The sequence below is a fragment of the Monodon monoceros genome, unplaced genomic scaffold, assembly GCF_005190385.1.
Source record: "Monodon monoceros isolate NGI ecotype Baffin Bay Population unplaced genomic scaffold, NGI_Narwhal_1 Super_Scaffold_22, whole genome shotgun sequence".
Lineage (NCBI taxonomy): Eukaryota > Metazoa > Chordata > Mammalia > Artiodactyla > Monodontidae > Monodon > Monodon monoceros.
The window spans coordinates 127,117,688-127,131,931 of record NW_021703779.1 but is presented as its reverse complement, the minus strand read 5'-3'; positions in this window follow the sequence as shown (position 1 = coordinate 127,131,931).

Here is a 14,244-nt window from a genome sequence, read left to right as displayed (position 1 = left end):
TTCCTTGCACACAAGGATGGAGAGAGGTGCCCTAACTGGGCATCCCACCGGTGGGGTGAGCTTTGCAGACGGTGGCAGAGGGAGGACTGAGTGAGCTCACAGCGAGTGAAATGGAATGACAGGGGAGAGCAGGGCGAGGAGGCGAGGCCTAGGAGGTGAAAGAGCTCCAACGGGGCAAAGATACATTGAATCTAACCACGCGTGTGTGCCTGCGTGCGAGTGTGTACTGGGAGTCAAGTGGACCAAAGACGACAGAAAGACAGCGTGGTGACTCACCTGAGGTCTGAATTAAAGTGAACAGTAATTTTAAAAATGGGACAAGGCCTGTTTGCATGCTGGGGGAGGCACGAGAGTGGTACTCGATGGATTAGAGCTCTGCAGACTGTGACTTCTCTCCTTGTCCTGAATGACTTTTTAAAAAATTAATTAATTAATTTTTGGCTGCGTTGGGTCTTCATTGCTGCGCGCGGGCTTTCTCTAGTTGTGGCGAGCGGGGGCTACTCTTCGTTGCGGTGCGCGGGCTTCTCACTGCGGTGGCTTCTCTTGTTGTGGAGCATGGGCTCCAGGCGCGCGGGCTTCAGTACTTGTGGCTCGCGGGCTCTAGAGCGCAGGCTCAGTAGTTGTGGTGCACGGACTTCATTGCTCCACGGCCTGTGGGATCTTCCCCGACCAGGGCTCGAACCCGTGTCCCCTGCATCGGCAGGCGGATTCTTAACCACTGCGCCACCAGGGAAGTCCCCTGACTTTCGTTTTTGTTTATTTATTTAGGCCACGCCTCAGTTTGCGGGATCTTAGTTCCCCAACCAGTGGTGGAACCCGCGCCCGTGGCAGTGAAAGCGCCGAGTCCTAACCAGGACCACCAGGGAATTCCCCAGGAATGACTTTGTAAAATCTGTTTTATTGAGGGATGATTAGCGTACAGTAAAATTCACAACTTGTTTCATGAGATTTGACACACACAGTTGTGTAAGCACCACCATAATCATGATATAGAATGTTTGCATCACTGCAGAAAGTTCCCTCATGGCCCTTTGCAATCTCCTTCCCCCACCTGGAGCCTGACAACCGTGATTTTCCTATCACTATAGATTTGCCTTCCCTCGAATTTCATATAAATAGCACCGTAGAGTGTGCAGTATTTCGTACCTGGCTTGTCTCACTCGGCAGGATGACTTTGAGTTCATCTCTTTGGCTGTTTGTATCAGGACTTTGTTCCTTTTTCTTGCTAAGCAGCATTCCGTTGTCTGGATGGCCCACAGACAGTTTATTCCACTACCAGCCGATGGACACGTGGGTTGTTTCCCGTTTGGGGCTCTCATGAATGAGGCGACTCTGAACCCTTGAGTGCAAACTCTTGTGTGCTTTTACGTCTCCAGTGGGCAGCCTATGATAAATATGTTTCAGGTGGTAAGAAACCAGCAGGTTGTTTTCCACACGCCTCGGATCGGTTTGCCTTCCCAGCAGCACAGTTCCACGTGCTCTGCATCTTCGCCGGCACTCGCTGTGGTCAGTCTGTCATTTTTTTTTTTAAGCCCCTTTCATTTTAACCTTTCTTTTGACTGATGATATACTTATTTGCCAGTTGTCTATATTCTTTGGTGAAGTATCTAGTCCAATCTCGGGAAATTTTTTAAAGTTTTCTCAATTATTGAGTTGTAAGAGTTTTTTTCTTTTTTTCATTTTGATTATATTTTAGATACACGTCCTCAAACAGAATGGTTTTGCAAATATTTTCTCCCACCCTGTAGCAAATGTTTTAAGTTTGGACAAAGTCTAATTTTATCCATTTTTTTCTCTCATGGTTTGTGTTTTTTTGTGTCCTATCTAAAAAGTCTTTGCCTAATGCACTGTCACAAAGATATTCTCCTATGATTTCTTCTAGAAGGTTTATATTTCTAGCTCTTACATTTAGGTCTGTGATTCATTTCGAGTGAAATCTTGTGCATAGTATGAGGTAAAAGCCTGGGTTCCTTCTTTTGTGTGTGGATACCAGGTGTTCCAGGATCATTGCTTGAGAAGACTGTCCTTTTCACCTTGAATTACTTGCACCTTTCCTGAAAATTGATCATATGTGTGTGGGTCTGTTTCTGGACTCTCAATTTTGTTCCTTTGATCTCTATGCCTGTCCTTATACCTTATACCAAGGCTACACTGTCTTGCTTACTCTAGAGTTATAGTAAGTTTTTTTTTTTTTGGCTGCACCTCACGGCTTGTGGGATCTTAGTTCCCCGACCACGGATCAAACACAGGCCCCCTGCAGTGAAAGCGTGGAGTCCTAGCCACTGGACCGCCAGGAAATTCCCTATAGTAAGTCTTGAAATCAGATAGCATAAATCCGTCAACTTTGTCCTTTCTCAAAATCATTTCGGCTAGTTTAGGTAATTTGCATTTCCACATAAATTTTAAAATCAGCTTGTCTGTTTCTACAAAAAAAAAAAAAAAAGCCTGCCAGGATTTTAATTGCTATTACATTGAATCTGTAGATAAATCTGGGGAGAATTGGCATCGTAACAATAATGAGTCTTTCGACACATGACTGTGGTGTTTCTTTCCATTTATTTAAGTTTCTTTAATTTCTCTCAGCAATATTTTGTCGTTTTTGGCATACAGGTTTTGCACATATGTTACTAAGCTATCCCTAAGTATTGATATTTTTGATGCTATTGTAAATGGTACTTTTAAAATATTTTATTTATTTGTTTGTTTTTATTTTTGGCTGCGTCAGGTTTCATGCAGGATCTTTCGTTGTGGTGCGCGGGCTTCTCTCTAGTTGTGGTGTACCGGTTTTCTTTCTCTAGTTGTGGTGCACGGGCTCCAGGGTGCATGGGCTCTGTACTTTGCGGCACGCGGGCTCTCTAGCTGAGGCGTGCAGGCTCAGTAATTGTGGTGTGTGGGCTTAGTTGCCCCAAGGCATGTGGGATCTTAATTCCGCGACCAGGGATCGAACCCCGTGTCCCCTGCATTGGGAGGCGGATTCTTTACCACTGGACCACCGCGGAAGTCCTGTAAATGGTACTTTTAAATGTCAATTTCTGATTGTTGCTAGTATATAGAAATACTATTGATTTTTGCATATTGACTGTTTATCCTGCAACCTTGCTAAACACTTATTAGTTCTACTGGTTTTTGCAGATTTTTTAGAATTTTTTCTTACACAGACAATCATGTCATTTCTGAATCAAGACATTTACTTTTTTCTTTCTAATCTATATGCCTTTTATTCCTTTTTCTTGCCTTACCGCGCTTGCTAGGACCTCCAGTGCAATGATGAGTGTAAGTGATGAGAGCAGACAGCCTTGCCGTGTTCCTGATCATAAGGGAAAAGCAGTCAGTCTGTCACCATTGAATATGATAGTAACTGTGGGCTTTTCATAGACGCCCTTTTTGAAGCTGAGGCGGTCTTCCTCTATTCCCAGTTTACTGAGAGCTTTTACCATGAGTGGGTGTTCAATTTTATCAAATGTTTTTCTGCATCTATTGAGATGATCACATGATGCTCTTTTTTTGTTGTCGCTCTGTTAATACGGTTAATTGCATTGACTGATTTTCAACTGTCAAAGCAAACTGGAACCTTGGTTATGATGCGCTATCTTTTTATACATTGCTAGATTTGCTTTGCTTTTTTTTTTTTTTTTTAATTTGGCCATGCCACACAGCTTGTGGGATCTTAGTTCCCTGACCAGGGATTGAACCCGGCCCTCAGCAGTAAAAGCACAGAGTCCTAACCAGTGGACCACCAGTGAATTCCCTGATTTGCTAAAATTTTGGTTAGTACTTTTACTTCATGTGGATTCATGAGCTATACTGGTCTGCAGTTTCCTCTTCATGTAATGTCTTCGGTTTTTGTATAGGGATAATTCTTACCTTATAAAATGAGTTGGGAAGTGTTCCCTCCTCTTCTATTTTCTGGAAGAGTTTGTGTAGAATTGGTGTTATTTCTTCCATAACGTCTGGTAGAATTCACCAGTGAAGCTATGTAAGCCTGGAGTATTCTTTGTGAGAATGTTTTTAGCTACAAACTCAACTCCTTTAATAACTATAGGGTTTATTTGGGTTATTTATTTCTTCCTGAATGAACTTTGATAGTGTGTATCTTTCACAGAATTCGTCCATTTCACCTGTATTGCCATATGTGTTTCACAGTATTCCCTTAATACCCTTTTATTTTTTTAAATTAATTAATTAATTTATTTATTTTGGGCTGCATTGGGTCTTCGTTGCTGTGCACAGGCTTTCTCTAGTCGTGGCAAGTGGGGGCTACTCTTCGTTGCAGTGCTTGGGCTTCTCATTGCGGTGGCTTCTGTTGTTGTGGAGCATGGGCTCTAGGTGTGCGGGCTTCAGTAGTTGTGGCACGTGGGCTCACTATTTGTGGGTCACAGGCTCTAGAGCACAGGCTCAGTAGTTGTGGCACACGGGCTTAGGTGCTCCGCGGCATGTGGGATCTTCCCGGACCAGGGCTGGAACCCATGTCCCTTGCATTAGCAGGCGGATTCTTAACCACTGCTCCACTAGGGAAGCCCCCTTAATATCCTTTTAATGTTTGTAAGATCTGTATTGATTGCCCCTCTTTCATTTTTTTTTTTTTTGTGGTACGCGGGCCTCTCACTGCTGCGGCCTCTCCCGTTGCGGATCACAGGCTCCGGACGTGCAGGCTCAGCGGCCATGGCTCACGGGCCCAGCCGCTCCGCGGCATGTGGGATCCTCCCGGACCGGGGCACGAACCCGTGTCTCCTGCATCGGAAGGTGGACTCTCAACCACTGCGCCACCAGGGAAGCGCCCCCACCTTTCAGTTTTGACATTGGTAATTTATATCTTCTCTCCATTTTTCTGATCAGACAGGCTAGAGGTTTATCAACTTCATTAATCTAGTCGCCAGATGGGATGCTGCCCAATTCATGAATCGCCTAATAAAGCCAATTATATCCTCAAATTCACTTGCTTGAATTTTGTTTTTTAACAGTACACAGATTAATGAAACAAAATTAAAAACCTAGAAACATTTATATGTGAAATGTTATATATGATTTATATATATAAATTTATTATAAAGATGATATTATAAATCAGTTGGGAAAAGATGGATTATTCGATAAAAGGTATTGGGGAAACTGGAAAGATATCTGGAAAAAAAATAAAATTGGATCACCACTACCTCACACTTTATAGCAAAAGAAATTCCAGAGGGAGAAAATGTTGGAATGTGAGGAGTGAAAGAACAAAGGTACTAGAAGAAAACACAGGAGAATTTCTCTATTTTGCTGGGGACAAGCCATCTTCAGTATAGTAAAACAAACACACAGATAGATAAAACAAGAAACTATAAAAGAAAAAACAAACAAATTCCAGGTTTCTTCCCCAGCTTTATTGACCTATGATCAGAAATTGAAATTGTATATATTTAGGGTATATGATGTGATATTTTGATATACATATTCATCACCCCATCTAGTTACCTTTTTTTTTGGTTGTGGTGGTGGTGAGAACCTTGAGATCTACTCTCTTAGCTGAGTTCAAATATACATTATTATTAACTCTAGTCATCATGCTATATGTTGGGTCTCCAGAACTTATTGATCTTATAACTGGAAATTTGTACCCTTTGACCAACATCTTTCCACTTCCCCTGGCCCGCAGCCTTTAGTAATCACCATTCTATTCTCTGTTACTACGTGTTCCACATTTTTGGATTCTACCTATCAGTGAGATCATGCGGTATTTGTCTTTCTGTGCCTGTATTATTTCACTTAAATTCAACTATTTTTTGTTGTTGTTAAAATTTATTTTATTTATTTATTTTTGGCTGTGTTGGGTCTTCGTTGCTGCACGTGGGCTTTCTCTAGTTGCAGCGAGCGGGGGCTACTCTTTGTTGCGGTGAGCAGCCTTCTCATTGCGGTGGCTTCTCTCGTTGAGGAGCACGGGCTCTAGGCGCGCGGGCTTCAGTAGTTGTGGTGTGCGGGGTCAGTAGTTGTCGCTCACTGGCTCTAGAGCGCAGGCTCGGTAGTTGTGGCACACGGGCTTAGCTGCTCCACAGCATGTGGCATCTTCACGGACCAGGGTTCATACCTGTGTCCCCTGCATTGGCAGGCGGATTCCACTCCACCACCAGGGAAGCCCCTAAATTCAACTATTAAAAAATTCTTTTAATTCCTGTACAGAAAAAAAAAATCTAAGAGAAATAACAAACTGCAAAAAACAAAACTGATTTGGGACCCTTCTCCTTTTCTAATATAAGTAGTTAATGTTATACATTTTCTTCTAGTCACTTGTTTAGTTGAATCCCCAATTTATGATATTTTATGTCTTTAGTTTTATTCAATTAAAAATATTTTCTAATTCAACTTGTGATTTCTCTTTTGATCCATGTGTTACTTAGAAGCATCTATTTTTTCATTTCCAAATAGTCAGATTTCCTAGATGTCGTTTCGTTATCGATTTCTAGTTGAACTACATTGTGATCAGAAATCCTGCTTTGTATGATTTCTGTCCTTTGTAATTTATTGAGGCTTGTTCTATTGTCCAGCATGTTGTCTATGTTGGCGAATGTTACATCTGCACTTGAGAAGAATGTGTATTCTCTTGTTGGTTGTAGCAGTCTAGAAATATGAGTTAGGTCACTTTGGTTGATAGTGTTGTTCAAATCTTCCAGATCTTAGTGATTTTTTTTCCTATCTATTTTGTCAATTACTGAGAAAGGAATGGGAAAGTCTCCAACTATGTTTGTAGCTTTGTCCATTTCTACAACCCTTTGGCACTGTCAGTTTGTCTTTCGTGATTTGGGAGCTTCGTTATTGGGTGCTTACATATTTAAAATGATTATATCTTCTTGATTATTTGTCCTTTTTCCATTATGAAATATTCCTCTTTACTTCAGGTAGTATTCTTTGTCTTGAATTCTACTCTATCTAGCATTAATGCAGCTATACCAGCTTTTTTATGTTCAGTGTTTGCATGGTGTATCTTTTTCTGTCCTTTTACTTTCAGCCTTTCTGTGTCTTTATGCTTGTAACTAACACACAGCTATTTCATCTAGCCTGACGGTCTCTGCCTTTTAACTGGTGTGTGTGGCAGATTGTGTTTTTCAAAGGTAGCCCCAACAATATCTCCCATCCCACATGCTCTTCTGGAGCCTTGCCATTTTCCCATCAAGAGGTGGGATTTAACCCTCCCTCTGTAATCTGGGCAGGCTTGTGACTTGCTTGTAATCAACATGATATGGTAAAAGCGATGCCACTTGATTTCTGAGGCTAGATCAGGAAAGGCAATGCAGCTCCTGCCTCGTTAGCAAGGATACTCACCCTTCCAGCCTTTAGCTACCACCTGACCAGTCCAACTGCCCTGAGACTGCCATGGTATGAAGAGGCCCAAACTAGCCCTTACGGAAAGACCACATGAAAAGGCTCTGAGAGGACATGAAGATGGAGAGATGCCCAACCAGCTCTAAGCTGCTCCAGCTCCAGCCACTGTCTAATGACAACCACATAAAAGACCTTCAGCCAGAGCTGCCCAGTTGAGTCCTTCCCAAATCCTTTTTTTATAAAAACTGTGGAATCACTGGATCATATGGTCATTCTATGTTTAGCTTTTTGAAGAATGCCTTTCCTGTATACTTGACTCACAGAAACCATGAGCAATAAGAAAATGATTGTAACTATTTAAAAACACTAAATTTTGGAGCAATTTGTTATGCAACAACAGTAACAGGAATGGAGTTTTAGTCCATTGATACTTACTAAAATTATTGATAATTTTGGGTCTAAATATATCATCTCAATGTTTAATTTCTATTTGTTCCATCCATTTTCCTTCTTTCTCTCCTTTTCTGCCCTTGTTTTTGGCGGGGGGACAAATTGGATCTTTTCGGTATTTCATCTTCTTTATTGACTTTTTCCTTTCTTTTTTTTTTTCTTTATTGACTTTTTGGTTACAAATCTTTTTGTGTTATTTTAAAAATTGTTGCTCTAGAGATTACCGTTTGTTTCTTTGGCTTAGCACATTCTACCTTCAGAAAAAAATTCCACTACTTTATAAACAATGTAAGAATGTTACAACGGTATTCCGATTGCTACAGTCCCAACTTTGTGTTCTGGTTGTCATATAAGTATTTTTACACACAATATACAAAAAGATAACTCCACATTCCATTGTTATTATTTTTACTTTAAAGAGTAAATAGTCATATATTTACTCTTTCTGGTGTTTTTCATTCCTTTCTTCAGTCTGCTATAATTGATCTTCCGTCTAAATAATTTATTTTAGCATTTCTCTCATTGCAAGTCTGCTGGAGATGAATTATTCATTCTCCTCTGGGGATGCAACTTTATTTTGTCTTAATTTTTGTTGGATATTTTCACTGGATATAGAATTCCAGATTGAAATTTTTTCTTTTCCTTTCAGCATTTGAAGGTGTTGTTTCATTATCTGCGTGTCTTTTTTTCTCTGACTGCTTTCAAGGTTTTTTTAAGAAAAATTGTTTTTCAGCAGTTTGACAATGAAGTGCCTAGGGGATGCTGGAATTATGGTAAATATGTTATCATTTTAAAGTCTCTGATAATTCTGACATCTGGGCCATCTATGAGTCTGGTTTTATTGATACTTTTCTTTTGATGATGGGTCATATTTCCTTGCTTTTCCACATGTATCTTTCTTTTTTTAATTGAATGCCAGACATTGATTGTAATAGAACAGTAGGAAATATAATAAATAACATTTGTGCCCCACAAAGGACATGCCTCTTCTGTTAGGCTACTTGTGTGTGTCTGTGTTGTGTGTCTAAGGCCCCTAGGGATTCAAACTGTCACATCATCCCATACTCGACGTTTAAAAATTTTATTAAAAGTTCCTCCTTCTGCCAAGGATAAAAGCAGCAATGGGTCTTTTCCCTGGGAAGGACTTGCCATTTTTCAGACTTTCTTGTTGTTGTTGCAACTTCAGCTCCCTGATAGGCTTCAAAGAAGAAGAACCTATGATCCTGTAGGGATGTTGTCTTGCAACTTTCTGTATCCTAGGCAGAAACAAAATAGCCAGCTACTGACTTCTGAATTTCTGCTGCTGCAGAAGTTCTTGTTTGTTCTCTGAATGTTCTTTTTTATGGCACCCGTTCTTCTCTCATGGATATTCATCCTATTATCTCCCTGAGGAAATTAAGGAGTTTTTTTTTTTTTTTAATAAATTTATTTATTTATTTAATCTTTGACTGTGTTGGGTCTTTGTTGCTGAGCGCAGGCTTTCTCTAGTTGCGGCGAGCGGGGCTACTCTTCACTGGGGTGCGCGGGCTTCTCTTTACGGTGGCTTCTCTTGTTGGGGAGCATGGGCTCTAGGCGCACAGGCTTCAGTAGTTGTGACACGCGGGCTCAGTAGCTGTGGCTCACGGGCCCTAGAGCGCAGGCTCAGTAGTTGTGGCGCACGGGCTTAGTCGCTCCGCGGCATGTGGGATCTTCCCGGACCAGGGCTCGAACCCGTGTCCCCTGCACTGGCAGGCGGATTCTTAACCACTGCGCCACCAGGGAAGTCCGAAATTAAGGAGTTTTTAAGAAAATATTTCTTATCCCTTACAATCTGTTTCCCACCAATTGTTTTCTTCTTCGTTTTGGTCTTTATCTTTTATGCTTGCATGTCGGAGGCATCCTCAGATGTCTAGTGAGGCTTGGCTGTCGTCTCGTATTTAAGGATGGGATACTAAAAAGTTTATTGGAAGGGGTGGGCTTGTCAAGTATGGGCTTCATTGTAGGGTGAAGTACCTGGGCTGTTTTCGTGGGGAATCCCACTGTTACCCTCTTTGGTCCCTTCCTCTTGGAATGCTAAATAGCCCAGAGGAAGACCCAACACAGCCACAAACAAATAAATAAATAAATTTTTAAAAATAATAAAAAAATAAAAGACAGCCCAAAGCTGAGGGAATGGCTGGGATGGTCGCTGGTGCTCAGCTTTCAGTCCTCACTAACTCCTTTTTCCTTTTTCTTTTCTTTCAATTTTATTTATTTATTTATTTTGGCTGTGTTGCATCTTCGTTGCTGGGTGCGGGCTTTCTCTAGTTGAGGCGAGAGGGGGCTACTCTTCATTGAGGTGCGCAGGCTTCTCATTGTGGTGGCTTCTCTTGTCACAGAGCACGGGCTCTAGCCGCACGGGCTTCAGTAGTTGTGGCATGTGGGTTCAGTAGTTGTGGCTCGTGGGCTTCAGTAGTTGTAGCACATGGGCTCAGTAGTTGTGCCTCGCGGGCTCTAGAGCACAGGCTCAGTAGTTGTGGTGCACGGGCTTAGTTGCTCTGCGGCATGTGGGATCTTCCCGGACCAGGGCTCGAACCCGTGTCCCCTGCATTGGCAGGTGGATTCTTAACCACTGCGCCACCAGGGAAGCCCCCAGTTCCTTTTTTTAAAGTAATTTTTATTGGAGTATAGCTGATTTCCAATGTTGTGTTAGTTTCTGCTGTACAGCAAAGTGAATCAGTTATACATATACATATAGCCACTCTTTTAGTTTCTAGCCCCATATAGGTTATTACAGAGTACTGAGCAGAGCTCCCTGTGCTCTGCAGTAGGTCCTTGTTGTTTATCTATTTTACATACGGTAGTGTGTGAGTCCCGCCTTCTTTTAATGTGCCTTTGTACTTACTGTCCAGGTGGGGAGGTTCCCAGACTGTGTGCAGCCGGGCTGCGGAAAGCAGATTGGCCTCTATCAGTTAGGTGCACCCACGTGAGGTTTGGAAGGCTGAAGGAAAGGGTGTCTGTCTTTCTGCTGTGTGGAATTGTTTTGCTGCTGGATGTCAAGGCCAGGAGGTGTGGGGCTTTGGCAGCAGAGGCCCTGTGCCTGGCCTCTGTCTCTTGTGGCAGCAATCCCCGGGTCATGACGATGGTGGCGTCTTCTTGAGCTCAACAGGTAGACCATGGCCGCCTGTTCCCGCACCTTGCTGATGGGGGCAGAGGCAGCAGCTCCTTTGGGGAGCCAGTGCTGTGGTGGTGTCCTGGGAAGCCCACCCAGAACATGCTCCTCTGCCCCTCCAAAGGTTGCGCTCGCTTCCAGCTCCCCGCACAAGATCTCTTTTTGTGTAAGACGGTTGGACTGCTTCCTGCCCCTAACCTTCACTGATAGAAAGCGGGAGTGGGGGGAGAGAAGTTTGGAAAGCAGGGCAAGTAGAAAGGACTTAACAAGCGGACAAAGATAAATCCAAACATACAGCAACCCCCACCAGTGTAATCAACTAAACCCTGCAGGTAAAAGGTAGACAAATTCCCCATATGATGCAGTGATTCCACTCCTCAGTGGTTACCTTACAGAAACGAAAGCGCGCTCAACCAAAAGCCTGTACGTTAATGTTTAGAGCAGCTCTGTTCATCATTCCCCAAAGCTGGAAACAACCCAGATGTACTTCAACGGGTGCACAGCTAAACAAACTATGCCGCACTACTCAGTAATCGAAAGGGACAAACTGCTGACACAACATGGGGGAAGAGTCCGCACTGGATGATCCCGTTTGTAATACATTCCAGCAAAGACAGAGAGCAGAGCAGGGGGCTCTGGGGGTCAGGGGCTGGGCTGGAGGGAGTGGCTGACCGCAAAGGGACTTGAGGGAATTTGGGGAGGTGATGGAAATGTTTTCAATCTTGATTTTGGTGGTGGTTACACGACATTTATCAAAACTCATTGAACTGTACACCTCAAAAGGGCAGATTTTACTGTCTGTAAGTCATGCTTCCGTAAAGCTGATTTTTTTTTTTTAAAAAAAAGACAAGGATTGTTAGACTGGATCAAACTAAACCCGAACCCAACTATATGCTGTTTCAAGAGACACGAAGACACAGAAAGACGGGAAGGAGAAGAATAAAGACATGTCATGCTCAGGAGCCCGCCCTGCTAGCCCACTGGTGCTTTCTTTCCCTAACACTGGCTTCTGTGATTCCCGCCCCCTCATCACATGGCCCTTCATCTTGGGGGCGTTCTGACAAGACTCTGGGGGGCTTCCCTCTCTAGCTGACTGTGCCCAAGAGGGCTGAGTCACGGGGGCTGTGAGGAGCACTTGCCCTCGAAGCGGGTGTGGCTGGGCAAGACCCAGCCGTCTGTCTGTTCAGTGCCTCCCAACCTCCCGGCAAGCATGCGGCAGTGCAGGGATGGCTTCCCTCTCATTCGAGGCCAACCCCTCCTGCCCCCGCTGGTCCCACGGCAGTCACATAGAAGGAAGTTCAAATCCCAGCTCTGCCGGTTACCTTCTGGGAGATCTTGGGTAAGTCACTTGACCGGTCCGAACCTCAGTTTCCTCATCTGTGAAATGGGGGCAATACTGGTGCCTACTTAGAGTGATGGGCTGAGTAGCAGGTGGGTGAATGCCTGTGGAGTGCTCGGCACAGAGCCTCTCGGCTGCGTGATTATTCCTCTGCCTCTCGGGCTCTTTGCTTGGAGAGGTGGGTAACGGAAACTTCCTCACAGGGTTACCTGTGGATGCAGTGAACTAATGAGACAAAGACGCTCTTTCCAGCCTTGCTCCCTGGGCACATTCCTTGAGCTCTTTGGGCTTCGGTTTCCTCATCTGTGATGTGGACTAATGGTTGACCTCCCTGGTTGGTGTGCGAAATAATTGTGCCAGTACATGACATGTGCTTATAACTGGCAGGCCCCGGGGCAATGCTCAATAAACGGGATTTAGTGGAATAATAGTAATGAATATAGTATAACAAATGGAGACTGAACCCATCACTAAGCACTTAGTAGGAGCAGAGGAAGTGGCTCCACCCCCTTCTTGCTTCACCCTAGTCATTCTCATCCCAGGGATCAGCATGGAACCCTGCGCTCCTTAAAGGATTTGTGGAAGCTGGGGCTGGAGGTAGAGGTTGGGAACTTGGCGGGGAGGGTGGTGAGTGGAGGCGGTTGGAGAGCAGAGAGGCCAGGCCTATCGGAGGTCAGATCAGAGCAGGCAGGAAGTGAACCGCAGCTCAGTGCTTCTTGGAAAATACCCACTCTCGGGCGCCCAGGCCTGCCCGCTGGCCCAGCTTCCTCCGCGCCCAGCGCCCCGCCCACCAGCCTAAACCCCACCTCCCCAGCCCCAGCCTCCTCACTGCTCCTGAAAGGGCTGCAACCGTGGCACAAGGGCCCAGCCAGCACTCCCACCCTGGGTCTGCTGGAACCAGAGGGTGGGCCACTGGGAACTCTGGGGAACACCCTGCCCCCAGCTCCCTGGTCCCCCCCTACTCCAGCCCGCACTTTCACTCAAGACTCTGGTCTTGTCCACGCCCCTTCTAAAGACACCTAGAAACCTGGCGTCCGGACCTTCCCCGAGGGCAAGTGGGGCCACTCCAGGCCTCCCCTTCCAGGAGAAACTGAAGCTGGTGGGGAGATGGTCGGATGGGAGGGGGACTCCAGGCCCCTTCCCACGTGGGCCCCCTGCATGGCTTGGAGGGTCTGGGGAGGCTGAGCTGAGGGCCCGGGCATGCTTCACTGGGCAACAGGCATGCCCATAAAAATACCGTGGCCAACAGGGCCGCAATCTGCCATCTGGGCCCTAGGCCTTCCTTGCCCTGCGGCTGGGCTCGGCTCACTCCGGAATAGCTATGCCCTCCGCCTGGCCTCGGAGGTCACGACCGCGAGCCTGGGGCGGGGGGGTGGGGGGCGCTAGGGAGGAGATGCGTCCCCACGCTTTCCAGTGAGAGGAGTGGGGCTGCCGGGAGAGGTCGGGATGGGGCCAATCCCCACGACAAAGAAATAGGACGCCGGGGAAACCGACAGGGAGTCGGAGGAATATCTGGGGATGCGCTATGGCAGCTCGGGGGGCGCTCTCTCAGCAAACTCCCCGCTCCCCGCCCCCGCCACGGCTCTGGGCAGTGCAGGAGCCCGCGCCCCTCTGCGCCTCCTTGGAGGGCTGAGATTGACGCCCGTGCGCCCCTCCCGGACCAAGCGCCTAGGATGGGAGGGGGATGCTTCCGGGAAGAGCCCAGGGCCTCGGGAATCCTGCCCTGGGGTGGGGGGCGTCCAAGCACCCCACGGCCAGGGCGCGGCCGAGACCGCGTCGCGTGTGGGTGCCGGGCGCTCGCCAGCGCCCTCGAGGGCTGGGTGGAGGCTGAGGGGATCTGTTTCCCCAGCCGACTCCTCTCCCCACCGCCCAGCACCGCGCCCCGGGGGCACCCCTGCCTCGAGATTCCCGCCCGGAGCCTCCACTGCGGCGTGGGTGCCCTGCTGCGGGGCACTGCCGGGCCAGGGACTACAGAGCTGCGGGCGCGGGTCAGGCGGGACCCGGCGGCGGGGGTCCCACTGAGCTCCCT